At 42.2% G+C, this 20,333-nt stretch overlaps 1 long non-coding RNA gene across 1 annotated transcript; it reads right to left on the bottom strand.

Annotated features, from left to right (window-relative positions):
* Positions 1-1,627: 1,627 nt before the first annotated feature.
* LOC122474879 lies at positions 1,628-14,023 on the bottom strand. Its single transcript, XR_006295035.1, has 4 exons — positions 10,971-14,023; positions 8,933-9,048; positions 5,876-8,755; positions 1,628-3,744 (listed from the first exon to the last, which is right to left on the bottom strand). It is a non-coding gene; the product is annotated as an uncharacterized LOC122474879 (long non-coding RNA).
* Positions 14,024-20,333: the final 6,310 nt, after the last annotated feature.

Raw genomic sequence — 20,333 nt, 5'->3', positions numbered from 1 at the left:
GGAAACTTTGTCTCCCTCTATCTCAAAAATAATAAATATTTAAAAGGGGGTGGGTACTTGGATGGTTTTGTCCAACTTTGGTTCAGGTCATGATCTCACAGTCTGTGAGTTCGAGTCCCAGATTGTGCTCTGTGCTGACAGCTCAGAGCCTGCTTCAGATTCTCTGTACCCTTTGTCTCTCAAAAATAATAAACATCAAAAAAAATTTTAAATACAGAGGAAACCAGGAGGCCCAACATTGTACTAACAGATCAGAAGAGAAATATTCCAAGGACGTTTGAACGCCATACCCCCCACTATCAAGACAGAATGCAAACATTTTCTGAGATGTCTTCTAAAGGATGGTTCCACAAGAAAGAAGGAACGATACCCCAAAAACCTGGAATCGATGCAAGAGGGAGAGGAAGGAAATCTCCTGGACAATAGTGAGAAGAAATCCAGTGTGAGCAGTGGGCATAGGCATAAGTGACAGCAAGCAATTTGGGTGAAACCAGAGGACACACAGCAGAAAGAGCTTTATAAAAACTTTAGGTTGATTTATTTATTTTGAAAGAGAGCAAGAATGAGCACGAGTAGGGAAGGGGCAGAGAAAGAGGGAGAGAGAGAGAATCCCAAGTAGGCTAGCATATGGAGCTTGAACTCATAAAGTTGTGAGATCATGACCTGAGCCAAAACCGAGAGTCGGACGTTCAACTGACTGAGCCACCCAGATGCCCCTATAAAAACCTTTAAATGGTCTGATGGATTTTCTTGAGCTTGGGAGAGTAGATGTAGGAGGCAGAGGGCCTGGGTTCAAATCCTGACTCTGGCACTTAGGATCTTCTGCTAGTCAATTACTCTCTGTGCTGTACCTTTCCCATTGATAATGTGGATTGTACTGGGCCCACCTCACTGCGTTACAGTAAAAATTACATGAGTTACTCTACTCACTGTGCTAAGAGAGTCTGCTTTGGATTCTGTGTCTCCCTCTTGCTCTGCCCCTCTCAAAAATAAATCTTTAAAATATAAAAAATTTGGGTTTGAAATGCTATTTTCTAAAACAAAGTCATGTCAAGTAAGATATTTAAAGGCAGATAACTGATATATAAACAAAGGGATAAATATCCCTGGGGTGCTCTGAAATTAAAGAGTATCGTCCCAAAGATGAGCCAGCAGAATGAGAGAGAAGGCATTCAGGTTGCCCATGCAATGACAAAGTTTAAGTGATACCTGATTTTTGTCTGATCTTTGATGTTTCATTTTCTTTTAAGGTTTATTTATTTTGGAGACAGAGCATGAGAGTGTGAGCAGGGAGGGGCAGAGAGAGAGGGAGACACAGGCTCCAGGCTCTGAGCTGTCAACCAAGAGCCCAATGCGGGGCTGGAACTCACAAACTGCAAGATGATGACCTATGCTGAAGATGGACGCTTAACCCACTGAGCCACCCAGGCATCCTTCCATTTGATGCTTCAAAGCCAAGGTAAGCCCTGAGTACTCTGAGCGCAGCCCCCAGGTATCAACGTGGGCTAGTACTTTTCTACCTCAGTGACCATCTCTGGGGCTTGCCTCCCTCTCTGGCTAGGCTGGTGTGTAGTACTCAGCCCCCACACTGTCCTTAAGGGCTGAATAAAATCACAGGACTAGCCAGCATGGAGGAAGTCACTTTATTAGGCATTTTCCTGTCTGGGGACACAGGTGTTTGGGTTTCAATGAAGGAACTGAAATTTCCACAGCTGAGCTAGAGACAGCTGCTCCAGAAACCCAGAGGGGAACCATGGAGTCTTGTCTTTTATGCTATATCTTGGCAATACTCCTTGGTGCTGCTAATGCACCGTGGAGGGCCCGCTCCTTTGTGATGGGCCTGGAGGCGATCATCTTTCCAGCCACGTCAGGCAGAAACCAGGTGATAAAGGCAAAGGGACCCCTTGCTCAAGTCACAGAAACACCCAGGCACCAAGGGAGGATGAAATCCCATTCAAAATATCGATGAACTGATATTTGATGGCATGCAAGGGAAGTGAGGTTTTTCTTTCAAGAAACAAAAATAGGCACAGATAAAATTTTTTTAGACCATCTGAAATTCTGACTAAATAGCCTTGAATGTAGACTGCCCAGGGAAAGTGGTGCTTTCGATAATAACCAGGAGTGCCGAGTTTTGGATTTTAATTCGTTTTAAACTTTTTCCTACTGAAATGATTCATCCCAGCCATTTTTTTGGAGAAAGAATTCTTCCTAGGCTAGAGTTATGGTAAAAAGAAGGGGGATTTGGGAACAAGTATTTATGAAGTGCCCAGAATGATAAGTGGCCCACATCGTCACTTTTAACCACGAAAAGGCTAACGATTGGTTGAAAATAACATCTAAAATCACAAGGCTAACGAGCAGTGGAGGTGAGATTCAAATGAAGTTCTCCTGATCTGAAACGGTGCTCTTTCCTTCATACCACGTTCCTTCTCCCAAATCCAGACACAGAGCTTTGTTTTGTCTTCTGCTCTGCCGCTAACAAAGATGTTGCAATCCATCCACTCACGGAAGTCAAGTAGGACAGTCCCGTAATTTCCAACCGTGAGAATGAGTGCACTTGTCTCTACTTTATCAATTAAGGTTCCTGCTGTGATGTGTTTCCCCATCTTGCCAAGCTATTTAAAAATCTCCATGATGCATTGCTTCTTATCTTGCCCAGTGAAAGTTGGCAAGCACTGTGATCCTTACTTAATAACTCAGGTTACCCAGGGAATAGCCTGGATTAGAAGCTATGATACCCGAAGCTCATGGATAAGCACTCTGAGTCTCCTGTCTGGACTTGATGAATAATTCAGAAGTCTGTTTGGTGGAAATCCAGTTAGGGGTCTGGCAGATTTGATGGCTTCAGAGCTGTGGCATGGAGAATGCTACTCTTCTCCTGGTTCTCTGACTGCTTCTCCTTAGGGGCCAAGGCCTAATTCCCCTAGCCTTTAAAAGTTGGTATAACACAAGGTTCTGGTCCTGGCCCTCTTCATTCAGCCAAAAATTATGTGAGCTCCCATTACTTGTGCATGGCAATTGCCTGTTGGCGTTCAGGTCTATTTCTGGCTCTTTCCCTGGTGTGGCCTCAGGTCTTGGGACCCAACTGGTCACCTCTCTGGGTAGCCCCCGTCCTGTGGTTCTAGCTCCTTCCTTCCCCCATGGTTCCTCCAGCTCCAGGGTTGATGGTAGCTTCCAGATGCTACTGATCTGTGGGTTACCTCATTGCTCCCTGGTTGGCTTTCCAGATCTTCCATCAACTTCTGTATTAAGTCCCAACTGCTTGCAAGAGGCAGAGGACTGTTTTCTTGGTTCTGTCCTGACCCACAGAGACCACCTTCTTAGGCACATGCTATAGGAACTGAACGTGATGGGTTGGCAGGAAAGGAATTGATCACAAAATGTACTGGAGAGATCTAAGAATCTCTGTGAGGACAAGAGAAGTAGAAGCTCGGAGGTTGCAAGGAAAAGAGCAGGGCCCAAAAATATCCAGGTAGAACCATTTAGGGAAGCCATGTTCTGTGCATGGTGTTGTGCCTTGAGTGCCAACACTGGATGCTGGAAATGCTCATTCAGGTCGTGGTCTCTGAGACCATCTGTCAACAGAATAGATTCTGGTCTTTTCCTTCTTCACAACATAGGGAATGGAGTACATGCGTCTGATTAACACAGTCTAGGTCAAGTATCCATCCGTTGTTGCAAGGTTATCTGACATTTTCAGTTCCCGTCATGAGATGGGCTCTTTACGGGCACCAGAATTATCTAGATAGAAGATAAAGATTTGGATGCTGTGTGGACATTTTAGTTTGGGCAGAGGTTTAGACAAAGATTCAAATGCAATTGGTGGAGTTGGGGGACCCCCTGAAATCATTGGTTAGGAATTGGGGGGAAGAGCACCTGGCTGCCTAGGTCAGTTAAGTGTCCAACTCTTGATTTCAGACCAGGTCATGATCTCATGGTTCATGAGTTCGGGCCCCTGTATTGGGCTCTGTGCTGACAGTGTGGATCCTGCTTGGGATTCTCTCTCTCTCCCTCCCCCCTGGTGCTAGTACCTCTCTCTCTCTCAAACTAAATAAACTTTTTAAAAAAGAGGGAAAACAGCCAAAGAAGGGTAAATTACTAATCAAGCTATTGCCATGGGGGTAAGTATAATTCCTCAGAGGGGGTAGGATGTGGGGCAACTGGATGGGGCTTAATTCCCCATCACACCCCCAGGTGTGGCCTGAGTGGGCTTTGGCAGCTAAAGGAGACCTTCTGGCAAATAAATGCGGGGTCTGGCAGTAAAAAGTTGGACAGGTGTGAACTGAAAAGGTGAGGGAGGGCATGGGCTGCATCTTTGCAGCCAAGGTCTGCTGAGCATTGAACATACAACAGCAGACAAGAGAGAAACAAGCATTCCTGGCTTCCCTAAGCTGGTGCTCTTGAGATGCAGACAGGTGAACAGGCAAGGGTGGGGGGCACAGCAATAATACAGCAGCCTCAGAAGCTAGGGCTGGACCTCTGGCCTGTAAGACCCATGAGGATGGGGACAGCACCCTACTCATTTTTGAATCCTGATTGCCTGGAATGCGATCTATTCAATATATGTTTTCTGGCTCAATAATGAACTGCTGGGCACAGCTCTGGGATGTTACATTCATTGTTTCGGTCTCTCACTCTAACCCAACAAGGTAGGTGTGTCACCATTTACATGGAAGAAAGTTAAGGAACTCATAATTATTCCTGTCTCAGCTTTGAGGTAATGACACCAAACAGTTTGCCTGTCCAGCATGCCCCCATTTCCAAGCCTGGGCTCTCCCTATCAGAGAACTGACCTTCTGGGTTGCAAATGGTAACTCTTTGTTGTATATTCCCAGAAGCAGAGTTCTTTGGGAACAGAAACTATGTCTGTTTTGTTGAACACTGTATGCTCAGCATCTGGGCTAATGCTGACACATGGATGATTTTCTGAATGCCTTGGATAAATGAATAAGGCTCAGTGGTGGTAACTTCACTGGTTACAAATCTAAGAGGTGGTAGACCTGAGGCCCAAACTGGGTACTTTGCTGAGCATTACACAACTTATCTGTATGCCACAGATATGTGGCCACTAGAAAATTTACGTTGGCTTGAAGACTGCTATTTTAAGGTCAGAATAATGGGACAGGAAGTGTCTGAGGGATGACCAAGCACAACTCTAGGCCTAAATGGTGGAGAAGGTTCTTCAAGGACAAGGCCCTATTTCCAAAGCTGTGGCTGGACTGGACAACATTTAAAATTCCCCATAGATTTACATTCTAAGGTTTTTAACTTAATATCTAGCTAAAAGTCAGTGTTTGCTCCAGCACTAAGAACTAATTGACCTTATTAGCTTACTAAATCAAAATAATTTTAAAATTGGAAATAAAATATTCATCCAGTACCTGAAGACCCTGTGGAACAGTCATCTCAAACTTTGCACTGTAGGATATACAAAGAGCCACATTCAAAATGGAGGGGAACTGGAAGATCTCTTCTGCCTTATTTATCATGGTCTTATTCTCTTCTTTTTGCAAAATCAACTAGCATGGAATTAATAACTAGTACCAGGGAGAGGGAATAGGAGGTGAGAGATGAACAGGAAATGCAGACAGAATTTACGATGCACACATCCTGATTTTAGCTAAAATGTGTTCCCCCAAGAAAGTCCACGAATTGAAAAAAAACATGTTAATTAAATATAAAATCTTCAAGCAGCATTATTCAAAAGCCTACATATTGTTGTCCCCAGGAGATTGTTGGGCAGAACTGAAAGACAGTGGGAACAACAAAGAGAGGTTTCACATAAATTACGATTTTGAGCAGGTAAAGACACATTTTAAGTTTCTTTGAAGCATGTAAAATCTTTGCATTGGTTTATTAAAAAATTATTCACCTGGGGTGCCCGGGTGGCTCAGTCAGTTAAGCGTCCAACTTCAGCTCAGGTCATGATCGCACTGTTGGTGAGTTCAAGCCCTGCGTCGGGCTCTGTGCTGCTGGTGCAGACCCTTGAACCTCCTTCGGATCTTGTGTCTCCCTCTCTCTGTCCCCAGCTCACTCTCTCCAAAGTAAATAAACAAAAAAAAAAAGGCAAAAAAAAAAAATTCACATCATGCAAGTGCTTTGATAGTGTGAACTTTTCTGGTAAACACTGAAGTAGGATCTAATGTCTACTTTAGCTATTCATCTTCTGGGAAAAAAAATTAGGGCTGTGCCCCATCAGTTTTTAAATGAAAATATATACATGCAGCCAATCAGATTAATAGTTACTCAGTCATCCCTTTGACTGGATCACTGATTCAGAAATTCAGATGTGAACATTAGGGTGTATTTCATATGGTTCTCACCACTTAATTATGTTCCAGGACAGTCCTGCCAGAGTACCCACCGATAGGGTTAAAATGACAACCAAAAGCAAAACCCCCTTGTCCACAGAGTCAACATTTCACGACTCCCTCAAGGATCTCAAAACATATTCCAGGATATCACAACGAGAATCATGAGCAGGAAAAAGACACTGAGCATATTTATATGCCTAATTAAGAGAAGGTATGAAACAGAAATTATGGAGCCCTGATACTCTGTTGACCCTTCTTGTGAGCCCTCATTAATCCCAGAGCCAGATGCATCCTCAGAATCTATCTAAACACATTTCTTCAAAAGGGCACTCCGGACAGTTAGGAACAGAACTTTAGAATTCTTTGCTTCCATCACTTAGGGCTGAATATTTCCAGCCATGGGTATCTCCCATAGCTATTGTACCCTGGCTGCACTGAGCTAATCACCTCTGCTTGAGTGTGCCAAGCAAGTTCAAGCATTTGTGCCTTTGTTTATTCCGTTCCCTCTACCTGGAAGTATCTTTTATCAACTCTTCTACCTGTGGAAATCTTATTTATTCTTTGTGGCTCTACACAACAATTGCCATTTTTGTGAGGCATGCCCCATTGGTGACTTCTAGCCAAAAACAATAGTTTATAATTATTTTAGGAACTCCAGCTGAAAGGGCCTGAAGAATGTAAAAAACACACACAAAAACTTGTAGCCAATAATGATAACCATCATCATATAGAACATTTATATATAAAAGAAATATTTCAGCCCAAACACAAAGCTAAAGAGGGAAACAGTGATTTGTGAACTGGAATTCTTTTCCCCCATTTCTTTCTCAAAGCTATAGCCTCTACTATAAAGTGAGTCAATATATGAAAGTTTAGTGGAAACCTGAGTTCCTACTCTAAAATGTTTACCAAGGATAGAAATTGAATCATAATACTATTTTGTCCTGGGCCACAGTAACTTCTATCAAGGCAAAACCCTCTTCACAAAAATTATTTTAGGAGTTAGCAAATATTCTAGTTCAATCGGTCCCAGGCTGGGCTGGTACCCAGAATCATAAGGGGAATTTTCAAGATTCATATGGGCCTGTGAAACAGCATCTTTGGGGAGTGAGCCCCAAGCTCCCCCTAGGTGAACTGAAGAACCACCAGGCTATCTTCACTGATCATTTTTATAATTAACTGTCTGAGCTGGGGATATGAGCAATATTCCTCACAAGTATATGTCAAGGAACAGAAATATCTGGACACACAGTATTTGAATTCCATTGAAGCAGGGACAGTATTGGCTGTCAGTACACTCATTTTGCTCATTTGGCATTGTAGTTACAGGAGAAAAGGGACTGCTAAAAATGTCAACAAATTTCTGCAAAGCAAAATACTGACTTGTCTTAGCTGAAATACCTCATGGTTGTCTTCAGCTTAAACAAGAAAAGACTGGGGACAAAACTTTGATAAAATTCCATTTGATATACCCAGCCATGAACCATTTTGTTTTAAATGTGAATTGCCAAAAGAGCTTAGTTTTTGAGACCTCTGTTACACAATGACCTCATCTTCTTATATTAGGAAAGAACTTGGATTGGTTCAGAAGTATAAAATTATAATAATAGAGTCTTTAAAAATTAGAATCCCTGAAGGTCTAATACACCTCTGGTTTGGGGCTACCAATTCATACCATAAATTAAGATTCCAATTGAGCAGACTGCATTAACTGGATGTTTTCTGACAATTCTCTAAGTGCTACTCTATGGGCAATCCATACATATCTGGTAATTACCTGTTAGTCTCCTGTTAATATGTTCTATTTATGCATGCCCCAGTGGGGAACCAAGGGACACTGAGGATACAAATGAATGAACCAACTCCAACCCTAGTAAGTAGATAATAGGAAGAATGCATTGGACCCTCAAGCACTACATGAAGTTCAACACAGCCTTATCCATCGTGTGGCTGGCAAGCATAAGGACACCTATATGCACTGAAGAATCTCCTAGCTGTGCTCTTTGAGAAAGCTTAGAGACAACAATTAAAATACAGAGCCCAACCAAGCAAAGGTAGACTTCCACCATCCCAGTCATGAGTTCATCTGTTTTTTGTTTTTTTTGTTGTTTTTTTTGTTTTTTTGCTTAAGCTATATTTGACAGTTCACAGGGAATTTAAAACTCATGGCTCTGCTAGGCATGGGAAATACAACATGAAAATTTGTTGGGTTTCCCAGCTAAGCACTGACAGCTTACACCGTGCCTTATTTTTGGCGTGAAGAAGTTGCAATGCTCACGTGCAGCTGGGCAGCTGAGAGAATCTGGCTCACTTTTCACATTTTCTCTGCAGCTACAGCTGGTACAGATGACATGGAAAAGGTGAGAATTTCTTGGAGCAGGTTGTCTTTTCCAAAAATGGCCACATTAATATTCCAGTCCCACACCTTCCTGCAGAACCTGCGTAGAGAGAGAAGTACAATCTAATTTTCCTCTCCTTGGACCTGGGTGATGCTTTGTGACCCACCCCCACCTCCACCGCGGACAAGAATATGGAGGAGTGATGGTGTAGGGTTTCTAAGGTTAGGTCATAGAAGCTGATATAGCTTCCACCTGGCTCTGTTTTGGGACACTTACCTTGGAGAGACAAATGACCCCCATTGAACTGCAGTCCCAGCCAACAGCCAGCATCCCCTGCCAACACAGGCATGCCCCTTCAGAGAATTCTACTTGGAGCCTTCCAGTCACCCCACCTGATGCCAAAGAGAAGAGACACAATGTGCCCACCATGCCCCAACAAAATTGCAAACCTGTGAGCAAAATAAATATCGTCATTAGCTTAAGCGGCTGTTTCAGGGTGACTTGTTCTGCAGCAAATTGAATGCTTATCTTCTGTCAATAGTTTAAGTCACTTCTCACCAGGAAAACAACAGTCATTTATCAGGGATTCACATATTGTGATATGGGACTTGGAATAACGGTCTTATATCCACGATGTGGTCACATCTGGCCAGAATCATGTGAAAGCCATGCTTGGTCACTTGGGCACTGTAAATTCTTTCTTTAAAGGTTATAAAATACATACTTCTAAAAATGCACATCTTACAGATTTTAAGTAAAAAAGAAAAAGGAATGTCCCTCATCTTCATCTTTCAGACCCTTCTCCACACACTCCCCTGAGCACATCTTAGACTCTTCCCCTGTAGGTCATGAGTTTCTTTTTATTATGTTGTCAAAGCAAGCCTAATGATCAAGATAGGAACATGATGATGGTGGCCAGTTTCTATGTGCCAGGCACTGCAGAACTTGGGGAGCTTGAAATTGGCTATGGTGGGAGTATTTAGAGCACAGGCATTGCAAAATATGAAACATCAGAGCTTTTGGTTCAAAAAAACCAGTTGTTAAATTTACCATCGGGGGGCGCCTGGGTGGCTCAGTCGGTTAAGCGTCCGACTTCGGCTCAGGTCACCATCTCACTGTCCGTGGGTTCGAGCCCCGCGTCGGGCTCTGTGCTTACTGCTCAGAACCTGGAGCCTGTTTCAGATTCTGTGTCTCCCTCTCTCTGACCCTCCCCCATTCATGCTCTGTCTCTCTCTGTCTCAAAAATAAATAAAACGTTAAAAAAAATTTACCATCAGGGACCATGTTTCTCTCTGCTAATTAATACATCTCCAGCACCTAGGACAGTGTCCAGCACATGGAAGGCTCTCAATATGTGTTTGCTGACTGAATGAATGAATGTTCTAAGTGCAGGCTCAGACAATATTCCTGCTGATGCACTTCTAAAATGAACGTGACCTACCAGTTTTATGAATGAGCATGCTTCTAAAATGCAACTTCTGATTATTCATTGTTTTCAGGCATTTCCCTATTTGGATAATTGGATTACTCTCTGTGGGTCAACAGAGCCAGGGACGTAGCTGAAGCGTGCAATTCACAGGGACGCACGGTGCCCCAATAGTCAACTTGTCACGGCAAAAATTAATTCAAACTCCCTAACCAAAAAGTATCATCCTTTTCATCTCTTTTACCAGCTTTTGTCATACTCCAATGTTTTTTTTTAGGAGTGATCTAGTCAAGAAAAAAAAATTAAAAAGAACATATACAGAAGTACACGTGCACTGTGGGTATATGTGCATGTGCACATGTAGCATGTAGACCTTTTGGGATGGGTCTACATACATATTAAAGATCTTCTTTAAACAGAAATGGTGGGAGGATTGGTGAGAGATGGGGAAGAATGTGTGAATAATGAAATAGAAAAGCGAGAGCAATCCAGGCCTTGTCTGTCAGAGGAAGGAAATCAGATCTGCAAAATGGTTGCCTCCAAAATTAACTACTCAGATAAACAGAAGCAACATATGCACTTTAGGCATAAAAGACCCAAGGCAATGTGGGAATGATCAGGTGGGGACAAAGGCTTCCCCCAAGAGCAACACCATGGACATTATTTAACCATCATGATCTGCTCCAGGTCTCGGGTCACTGACAATAATTATGACTTGTAGAATGACAGACGTCTACATGGCACTTCCCCAAATTCCATCTCCGCTTAAAATGCAAATGCTTTCCAAAGCAGATTTATATTTTCAATTAACCTTCTTGTCGGTTCCAAGAAAATCTTTGGGGGCAGGCTGGACATGAAGGATAGTGGTATTGGTACTGGTTTACTCACCAATTACTCTTTAACGCTGATGCGTGCCAGTGATGGGCTAACCAATGGACATCTCCTTGAATTCTTTTTTTCCTTCCTTTTTTTTAAAAATTCCAGGAAATATTAGGAATCTCAGTTCTGTGTCTATGAAAAAAACTAAGGGTATTATAAAAAATGTTGTGGCTTTGGTGAGTCATACATCACTACTGGAAAGCAGATATTCTGTGATTCCTTGCTTTTGAGACCTATCGATAATTTCCACCACTGAAAACACAGCCATCTTGTAGCATTTCCAAAAGAAAGGACCCTGGAAAAATTCACACAAGTCAGGAGAAATCTTTATATTCCCCCTGTAGAAATCAAAGAGAATGAAATTAAGGCAATGTCTAAGAACATTTCTTGCATGACAAAGCCTTTTCAGATCAGCAAAATAAATTAACTTACCAAGAAATCTTAAATGAAAGAGTAGGAAAATCAAAGCAGGGCACAATGCATGAGTCCAAGGATGAGTCAATATTAGAAAAACCTATTAGTATAATTCAGTCATTTACAAGTCAAAAGAGAAAAAACAACTTCTCCTCCTCCTTTTCCCCTTGCCTTCCCAAATAGTTCAGCCCAAAAACTATTAGCTGAGTCCCAGAAGTGGGAGTGTGTTGGGAAGTGAGTGGTGTGAGGCAAGTGTGCACAGGGGAAGGACAGCGGTGATGGATAGACGATTGGTTTTACCCAAGGGTTTGATCACACAGGTAACTATCTTAAGGATATGAGAAGGCAGGTTTTTTTTTTACTTCCAGGGAAGGGAGTTGTAAACATGGAAAGGGAGAAAACTACAATCTACCTATGCAACTGGATTGGAGTAAATCTATCATGCTGAACTCAGAGGTTTCTATGGATGGATGGATGGATGGACAGAAGGATGGATGGACAAATGAGAAAATACATAGACATACACGTACATGTAAGCATACATATATTCTCTAGCTCTGTTCACTAAGAGGGGCTTACAAGCAGTGACACCCAAAGAGGAGTCAACAGGCCGAGATGATGGAGGACTCTAGCAGAAGCAGAAAATTAACAGCCAAGTAGGTAATAGGCCCATCTTATTCTCTGATGTTTAGACAAAGCAAGACTGCTGTGCTCAATTACAGGAGGTACACTTAAAGAACAGATTCCCAGGACAGCCCAGAGGGTCCTATGATTAACAGCGAAAGGAGATGAGATTTAATGTACTGAAAAGAATTAAGGGAAATATAAAAATACTCTTCAAATTTCCAAATGGCTGTCATGAGAAAGAGAGATCAGGTTCATTATCTCCGTGGTTCCAGAAATAGAACAAGGACCAATGCATAGAAATTTCCCAGATAGCGTCTAGGGACAAGAAAAAACTGTTCCAACAATTAGACTTACTCCACAAAGGAGGAGGAGGTGAATCACGCGATAGGTCTTCCCTCAGAGGCTTCTAATGACTCATCAGGGCTGTTGCAATGCAGTTTCCAGCCGTGGGTAAAGATTTGTACTAAATTGACGCTGAAGACTTTGTAACTCAAAGTGAGGTCCATGGACCAGTAGCACTGACATGACCCGGAAGCTCAAAAAAAAAAAAAAATGCATATTGTTGCTTCCACCCCTAAACCTAATGAATTAGAACCAGTATCTTCGCAGGATCTGTTTGATTCACGTGCACGTTAAAGAGTGAGAAGCAGATGTTGAAGATGTCTTGTCACTCTCCAGCTTCTCCATCCACTTAGGTTTTCAGTCTCCTTTGGTACTCCTCTTTCACCCTGCATGACCTACTAAATGTCCATTTAATAATTAGTTATTAAAGGCAGAAGACCTGAGGTGATTTGGGATAGAGTGGATATAATGAGCTTCCCAATTAGTGTAATCTGATAAATGATTATACAGTTGACCCTTGAATAATGGCAGGGGTCAAGAGCAACAACTCTCCGTGTCAAAAAGCCATGTATAACTTCTGACTCCCCCCAGATGTGTCTAATAGCCTGTTGACTGGAAGCCTTACAGATAACCTAAATAGTCAATTACCACATATTTCATGTATGTATTATATACTGTATTCTTAAAGTAGGCTAGAGAAAATATTAAGAAAATCTTAAGAGCAAATACATTTACAGTACTGTACTGTAAAGAAATCTGCATGTAAGTGGACCAGTGCAGTTCAAAGCTGTGTTGTTCCAAGACCAATTATATTCCTTATTGGTGGGAATTTGGGGGTGGGAGGTAGTCCACTGAAGGTCACTGACATAGAGACGGGTGTGAATGCAGTCATGTATACTCTCCTTGGACCCAATGAATGAGAGCATACCAAAAGCTCTCACCTTCCTCTAGGTTTCTCATTCATTAGGTCTACACTTGAAGCAGAAATGTGAGCCTGCTATCCACTCTCCAGCACTGTGTACAGAAGGGAAAATAACATTCTGCCTTCCAAGTAGCGTACGTGCATGCCTTAGTTTTATCTTCCAGGATTGTCTTATTCTTGTAGAGACAGAAACCTCAAACTTTCAACAGCCAATAGTCCACAAAACTTCAAAGAGTGGACACATAGTCAGACCTCATGTGTAAGACAAGAACCAGGACATTTAATGACGACTAGATGTTAAATGGTAGGAAGACAGGCCTCACTTCTCAGGCAGCTTCATCATCTTCCAGTCCCCAGCTCCTAACATTTTAGGCTGTGTAACAACCAACTGTTCCCAGGGCTCCTCCCCAATGGCACACTTTCCTTGGGCCTTCCTGTCACCTCAATCTAGAATATCCTCAAGCTGTGTCCTTGCCTGGGTAACCTCTGCTCATCCTTTAAGACTCAGCTCAGGATGCATCTGGTCCTCCAGGAAGCACTCCTTTACCCCCTGACATGCTGCCCTTCTGAGTTGGTTCCCACAGCACCCTCTATCACCGTAGACCATTGCCATCCAACAGAAGCACAACAGGGGCTGCATAAATTTAAGTTTTCTAGTACTACAGTTTTTAAATTAAAAAAAAATTTTTTTTGAGAGAGAGCGCATGCACGTGAGTAGGGGAGGGGCAGAGAGAGGGTGACAGAGAATCCTAGTCCTGACACAGGGCTCAAACTCATGAACCACGAGATGACGACCTGAGCAGAAATTGAGAGTTGGCTGCTTAACTGAATGAGCCACCCAGGAGCCAATAATAATAACAGTAATAATAATAATAATAATAATAATAATATAATAAAGAAGTTTAACTGTCACTATTTGTAGATGATATGATGCTTTACATAGAAAACCCTAGAGACACCACTAAAAAAACTTACAAGAATTCTGCGGACTGTCAGCACAGAGCCTGCTTGAGATTCTCTTTATTCCCATCTCTCCCTGCCTCTCCTCTGCTTGCACATAGGCTCGCTTTCTTGCTCACTCTCAAACAAACATTTAGAAAAAAGGAATTCTGTAAAGTTGCAGGAGGCAAAATAATACCTGGAAATCAACTGCATTTGTTTTCTTTTTTTAATTTATGTTTAATGTTTATTTATTTTTGAGGGAGAGAGAGAGACAGAGACAGACAGAGAGAGGGAGACACAGAATCCAAAGTAGGCTCCAGGCTCTGAGCTGTCAGCACAGAGCCTGACACAGGGCTTGAACCCACAAACCACAGGGTCATGACCTGAGCCAAAGTCATTCGCCTAACCGACTGAGCCACCCAGGTGCCTCAGTCGCATTTCTATACAGGAAATAACAGAGCAAAATTAAGAAAACAATTCCATTTACAATCGCACCACAAAGAATAGAACACCTAGGAATAAATTTAACCAAGGAGGTGAAAGACCTGTACTCTGAAAATTATAAAGGTTGATAAAAGAAACTGAAGATGACACAAGTAAGTGGAAATGACACAAATACGCTCCTGGATTGGGAGAACCAATATTATTAAAATATCCATAATGCCCAAAGTAATCTACAGGTTCAGTGTAATCCCTATCAAAATACCAACCTCATTTTTCACAGAAAAAATAATACTAAGATTTGTCTGAAGCCACAAAAGACCCCAAATAGCTGAGGCAATCTTGAGAAAGAAGAATAAACCTTACCACATTCCCAGATTTCAAGATATAATACAAAGCTCTAGTAATCAAAACAGTATGGTACTGGCACAAATACAGACACATAGATGAATGTAACAGAATAGAGAGTCCAGAAATAAACCCACAGTTGTGTGGTCACTTAATCTACAACAAAGGAGACAAGAACATACAAGGAGGGAAAGAGAGTCTCTTTGATAAATGGTGTTTGGAAAACTGGACAGCTAGCTACTTGCTGGACTGCTTACGCCATACAAAAATAACTCAAAATGGATTAATGACCTAAACGGGAGACTTGAGACCATAAAACTCTTAAAAGAAAAAGGCAATCATATCTTTGAGATTGGCCTTGGCAACATTTTCCTAGATCTGTCTCCTCAGGCAAGGGAAACAAAAACAAAAACAAACTATTGGGAATACACCAAAATAAAAAGCTTTGGCACAACAAGGAAAACCGTCAACAAAACAAAAAGGCAAACCACTGAATGGGAGAAAACATTTGCAAATGACATATCCAAGAAGGGTTAATATCCAAAATATACAAAGAACTCATGCAACTCAACACCAAAAGACCTCAAATAATCTGATTTAAAAAAGGGCAGAGGATGTTAAGAGACATGTTCCCACAGAAGACCTACAGATGGCCAACAGACACACGAAGAGTTGCTCAACATCACTTATCATCAGGGAGATGCAAATCAAAACCACAAAAAGGTATCACCTTATACCTAACAGAATGGCTAGAATCAAAAAGGCAAGAAATAGCAAGTGTTGGTGAGAATATGGAGAAAAAGGAACCCTTGTGCACTGTTGGTGGGAATGTAAACTGATGCAGCCACTGTGGAAACCAGTATGGAGGTTCCACAAAAAAATTAAAAATAAAAACCCTATATATCCAGTAATTCCACTACTGGGTGTTTACCCTAAGTAAAAGAAAACACTGATGTGTAAAGATATATGCATCCCTATGTTTATTACAGCATTATTTACAATAGCTAAGATGTATAAGCAACCTAAGTGTCCACTGATAGATTAATGGACAAATAACATGTAGTATGTGTGTGTGTGTATGTATATAAATGTGTGTATATATATGTATATATATGAATATATATACATATAGCAACATATGGTCCTAAATATACAACATAGATGGTCCTAGAGAGCATATGTTAGGTGAAATAAGTCAGAGAAAGATGAATACCATATGATTTCAGTTATATATGGAATCAACAAAAAGGGAATAAACAGCAGAAATAGACCGATAAATGGGTAAAGGGGTGGTAGGCACAGGCTTCTAGTTATGGAATGCATATGTCACAGGGATAAAAGGTACAGCACAGGAAATGTAGTCAGTGGTATTGTGATAGCATCATATGGTGACCGAGTAGCCATACTTGTGAGCACGGCATAATGCATAGACGTAGACTTGTTGAAACACTACATTGTGCACCTGAAACCCATGTAACATCGTGTGTCAACTGGGCTTCAATAAAAAAATTAATCATGTATTTAACCCAGCATACCCCAAATGTTATTTCAACAGGTAATCAAGACTATACTAACAAGTAAGACTGAGCTACTCAGGCTCCCCTATACCAACCATTATTAATTAGATATTTTACATTCTCTTTTCAAACCAAGTCTTCAAAATCCAGTATGTAGTTTATATGTAGAGCACATCTCAATTTAGTTTCAGCAGCTGCATGCAGCTGGTGGTGAGTGTATAGGGCAGCCCAGCCTTAAACCGAAATCATCCACTTACAAGTTTGCCTTCCCTACTAGAAGGTAAGCTACCCAAGGGCAAGGTCAACATCTTACTTGTAGTATCATCAGTGTCCTATCAGTCCCCAGCATGTACTGAGCACTCAGTAAATGTTTACTAGAGTGACCTGAAGGTATCTTGAGAAAAAGTAGAATTTCAGCAGCTGCTCAAATCAAAATATATACTTGTAACAATTACAACAATAAGAATAATAGCTAATATTTTATCTTGGACCATGTTCTGTGCTATCTACCTACCTACCTGCCTACCAAGAAGGCTTCACACCTAGTGTGGAGCACAAGATGGGGTTGAACTCAAAACCCTGAGATCAAGACCTGAGCTATGATCAAGAGTTGATGCTCAACTGACTGAGCCACCCAGGTGCCCCTGTGCTCTTTAGATACTTTAGCTCCTTGATCCCTCCCAACAACCCCAAATAACTATTTGCATTATTACTTCTACTTTATGGGTAAAGAAACTTGCCCCAAATCATATAGCTGCTAAGTGGAAGAATGAGGACTTCTGGAAATCATTCTGGAAAACAATGGAAATGGCCAGTAAACACACACACACACACACACACTAAAGAAAAAGTTGAAAAGAATTTATTTGCAGATGAGATAAACCTGCTCCAGTAGGTAAGCCTTCTCTGGAGTCTCCTTCACCAGCCCCCACAGGTATCTTCTCCGGGGCTCAGTGATCTGCTGAATTTTGCCCTATACAGGGTGTGCCATTCTCCAAGGTTTTCAACCAGCCTTATCTGTCTTCAGATTTATCTGTCTCCTATTTGCCTTCTAAGTTGTGTGCATTCTACCTGTCTTGTCAAACAGGCAGAGATTTCCGCAAACGACTTTAGTGAGTCAAGTCACCTTTCTCAGTGCTCATCCTCTCCCAGTGCACGAGGCAGAGGGGCCTACCCTGCTTCCTTGCACCCCCTCTCCCCAGAGGGCCCTCCAGCCCCACTGCCCTGGCCTGAGCACGAGGGAAGCAATCCCTGCTGATGTGTGTTTTTGTTTAGGGCAAGTAGGCTCAACTGTGCTGAAGAAAAATGATGCAGATTTTAAATTTTGGGGGTGGGGGGTGATGTGTGCCCCCAAATCCCGTTATCTCTAAACCACAGGAACCAGAACCACATCTGGCAAAGGAAATAAAGCCAGAGAGGTAAGGAAAGAATAGATTAAGAGAAGCCTTGAAAACAGGCTGGCATTCGGATGTGGTGGAGAATGAAGATCCCCAGAGAGTTTCTCAGCATGGGTGTGAGGTGATGAAAACAGTGATTAAGGAAGATGAAATGCAGGCAGGACGGATTGCAGGGAGGGGCTGGGATCTGAGAGGAGGCAGTCATGCAGGCGGAGGAGACAGAGAGCAAGTCTATGAAGGAATCTATGAGTCTACATCGATTACCATCTGCCCACCCCGAAGTCACTTTACTACCAACTTACTACCAGGCTTTTTTTTTAATGCCTTTACTATTATTGGGAAGGCAAAAATAAACCTGTGAGGAGCTCAAGAGTTTCATTAAACTGATAATAAAATTCCGTCTCTGCGAATATAATGATTAACCATACGTGTACCCCGCTGAGCGCATGAGCCTTACTGTGAGCATGTGCGACACTCGGTGTGGCAGAAATGGAGCTCAGAAAAATGTATCTTAGGCCCTTGGTCATCACAGAATCAATAAGCATGATGAAAACAGAGGTTTTTTTTTTTAGAGCAGCCCCATGTGGGTGAAGCCCCTATGACAGAAGAGAAATGGTAGCCCCATCTGGAGTGTCCCGAGCCACTGCCCTCCAGGACCTACCACACCCTGTCCACATCAGCTCCTAGAGTGACAGGAGGGACAGGCCAGCTCTTAGGCGGGCCAGCACTGCTTACCAGAACTGTATACCCCAAACCGTCATGTTCTTACCAGAACTGTATACCCCAAACCGTCATGTTCTTTAGTTCTGGTTGCAAGTTTAAATGGTCCAGGGATCCCAAAGTTATTGTGATTCAAGTTTAGATCTGGAAAGAGCCGTAGAGAGCATCTAAACCCATTACTTAAGAATATTTTCAAGTTGGGGCACCTGGGTGGCTCCAGTGGTTGAACATCCAACATGATCCCACGATTTGTGAGTTCAGGTCCCACTCTGGGCTCACTGCTGTCAGCGCAGAGCCCGCTTCAGATCCTCTGTCCTCCTATCTCTGCCCGTCTCCCACTTGGACTCCCTCAAAAATAAACATTAAAAAATATATATTTTCAAGCTGCACACCTTCCCCTGCCCATCTACTCATTCTGTCCCCTTCCCTGCTCTGATGCCCACCCCCAGTTTGCATGCCCTATGGCAATCCCTGAAATCTTCCCCAGGACCCTGGGGCTGAAGAGAAAGCAGTTTGCAAAATACTGAAAAGTCCAGTATTTTTGTTTTGTTCTGGCATCTTGTGACATATGAAAAATTAAAGCTCAGGAAATTAAAACAGGGCTTCCATTTCTAAACATACAACACATAAAATAACCCTAAAAGCCTCCTTCTAGAATGCTAGAAAGCCTCCTTTAGCTAGAGTGCTAGCTATATGCAAATATCCATTTCAGTGCATAAAAAGAACTCACAAAGGCATCAACTCCTCACTTTGAAAATGGGTCTAACCTATGATCCAGCAATTCCATGTGTAGATACAGGTCCCAGAACACGGTTTACCCAATTCTTCCTGGAAACAGGAGAGGAGCAGATTCTTCCTGGAAACGGGGGTCAGAGGATCACTTTAGTAAATTGCAACCAGGATATTTTTTTAGACCAGCCTAAACTGGATTATACCTGAATACAAAATAAGGGTCTCATTTTGAGGAACTTTTATTCCACATATATGTGCGCACACACACGAACGTAGCCTGTGCATGTGCTGGGTTTACATATAAAGTATGTCCTTAACTGTGGGTGTAGCCAAAATATTTTGAAAAAATGCTATCTTAGAGAAATTGTATGTGAGTGTAGGAAATGGGTAAGGACACTCACTGAAGCGTCGTTTATAATCAAAGTGCAAAATTCAAAGCAATCTAACTGCTCAACAAGAGAATGGTGGTCTGTTCACGAAACACTATAGCAAAGAGCAGTTAAAATGAATGGACTAGAGCTATGTTGCTGAAATCTAATGCTAAATTAAAAAAAAAAAACAAGTCGCAGAATATACACAGCGTGTTTCCTTTCATTTAAAGTTTTCAAACATGCAGAATGTACGCAGCAGCCACAGCTGAAAGATGTAGGTGTCTAGAGAAGTAGGCAAGTCTGCAGGTTTAAGGCAGCATTTATCTTGGGGGCAGGAGGAAGGCAAAGAGGATCAAGGAGGAATCCACATAGTACTCAGCCAGGTCTGAAGTGAGCTGGTCAAAATGTCAGGATAGCCCGGGACTCAATGGTGGCACACAGGTTTGTTACTGTGTTGGTCCTATGCTTTTGTTGATTTAAAAAGAAATGTATTTGTAGGGGTGTCTGGGTGGCTCAGTCAGTTAAGTGTTTTGGCTCGGGTCACGATCTCGCAGTTCGTGGGTTCGAGCCCCGTGCATCAGGCTCTGCATGGACAGTGT

This window comes from Prionailurus bengalensis, chromosome D4, assembly GCF_016509475.1.
Source record: "Prionailurus bengalensis isolate Pbe53 chromosome D4, Fcat_Pben_1.1_paternal_pri, whole genome shotgun sequence".
In the NCBI taxonomy this organism is placed as follows: Eukaryota; Metazoa; Chordata; class Mammalia; order Carnivora; family Felidae; genus Prionailurus; species Prionailurus bengalensis.
This window is presented reverse-complemented; position numbering and strand designations above follow the sequence as displayed.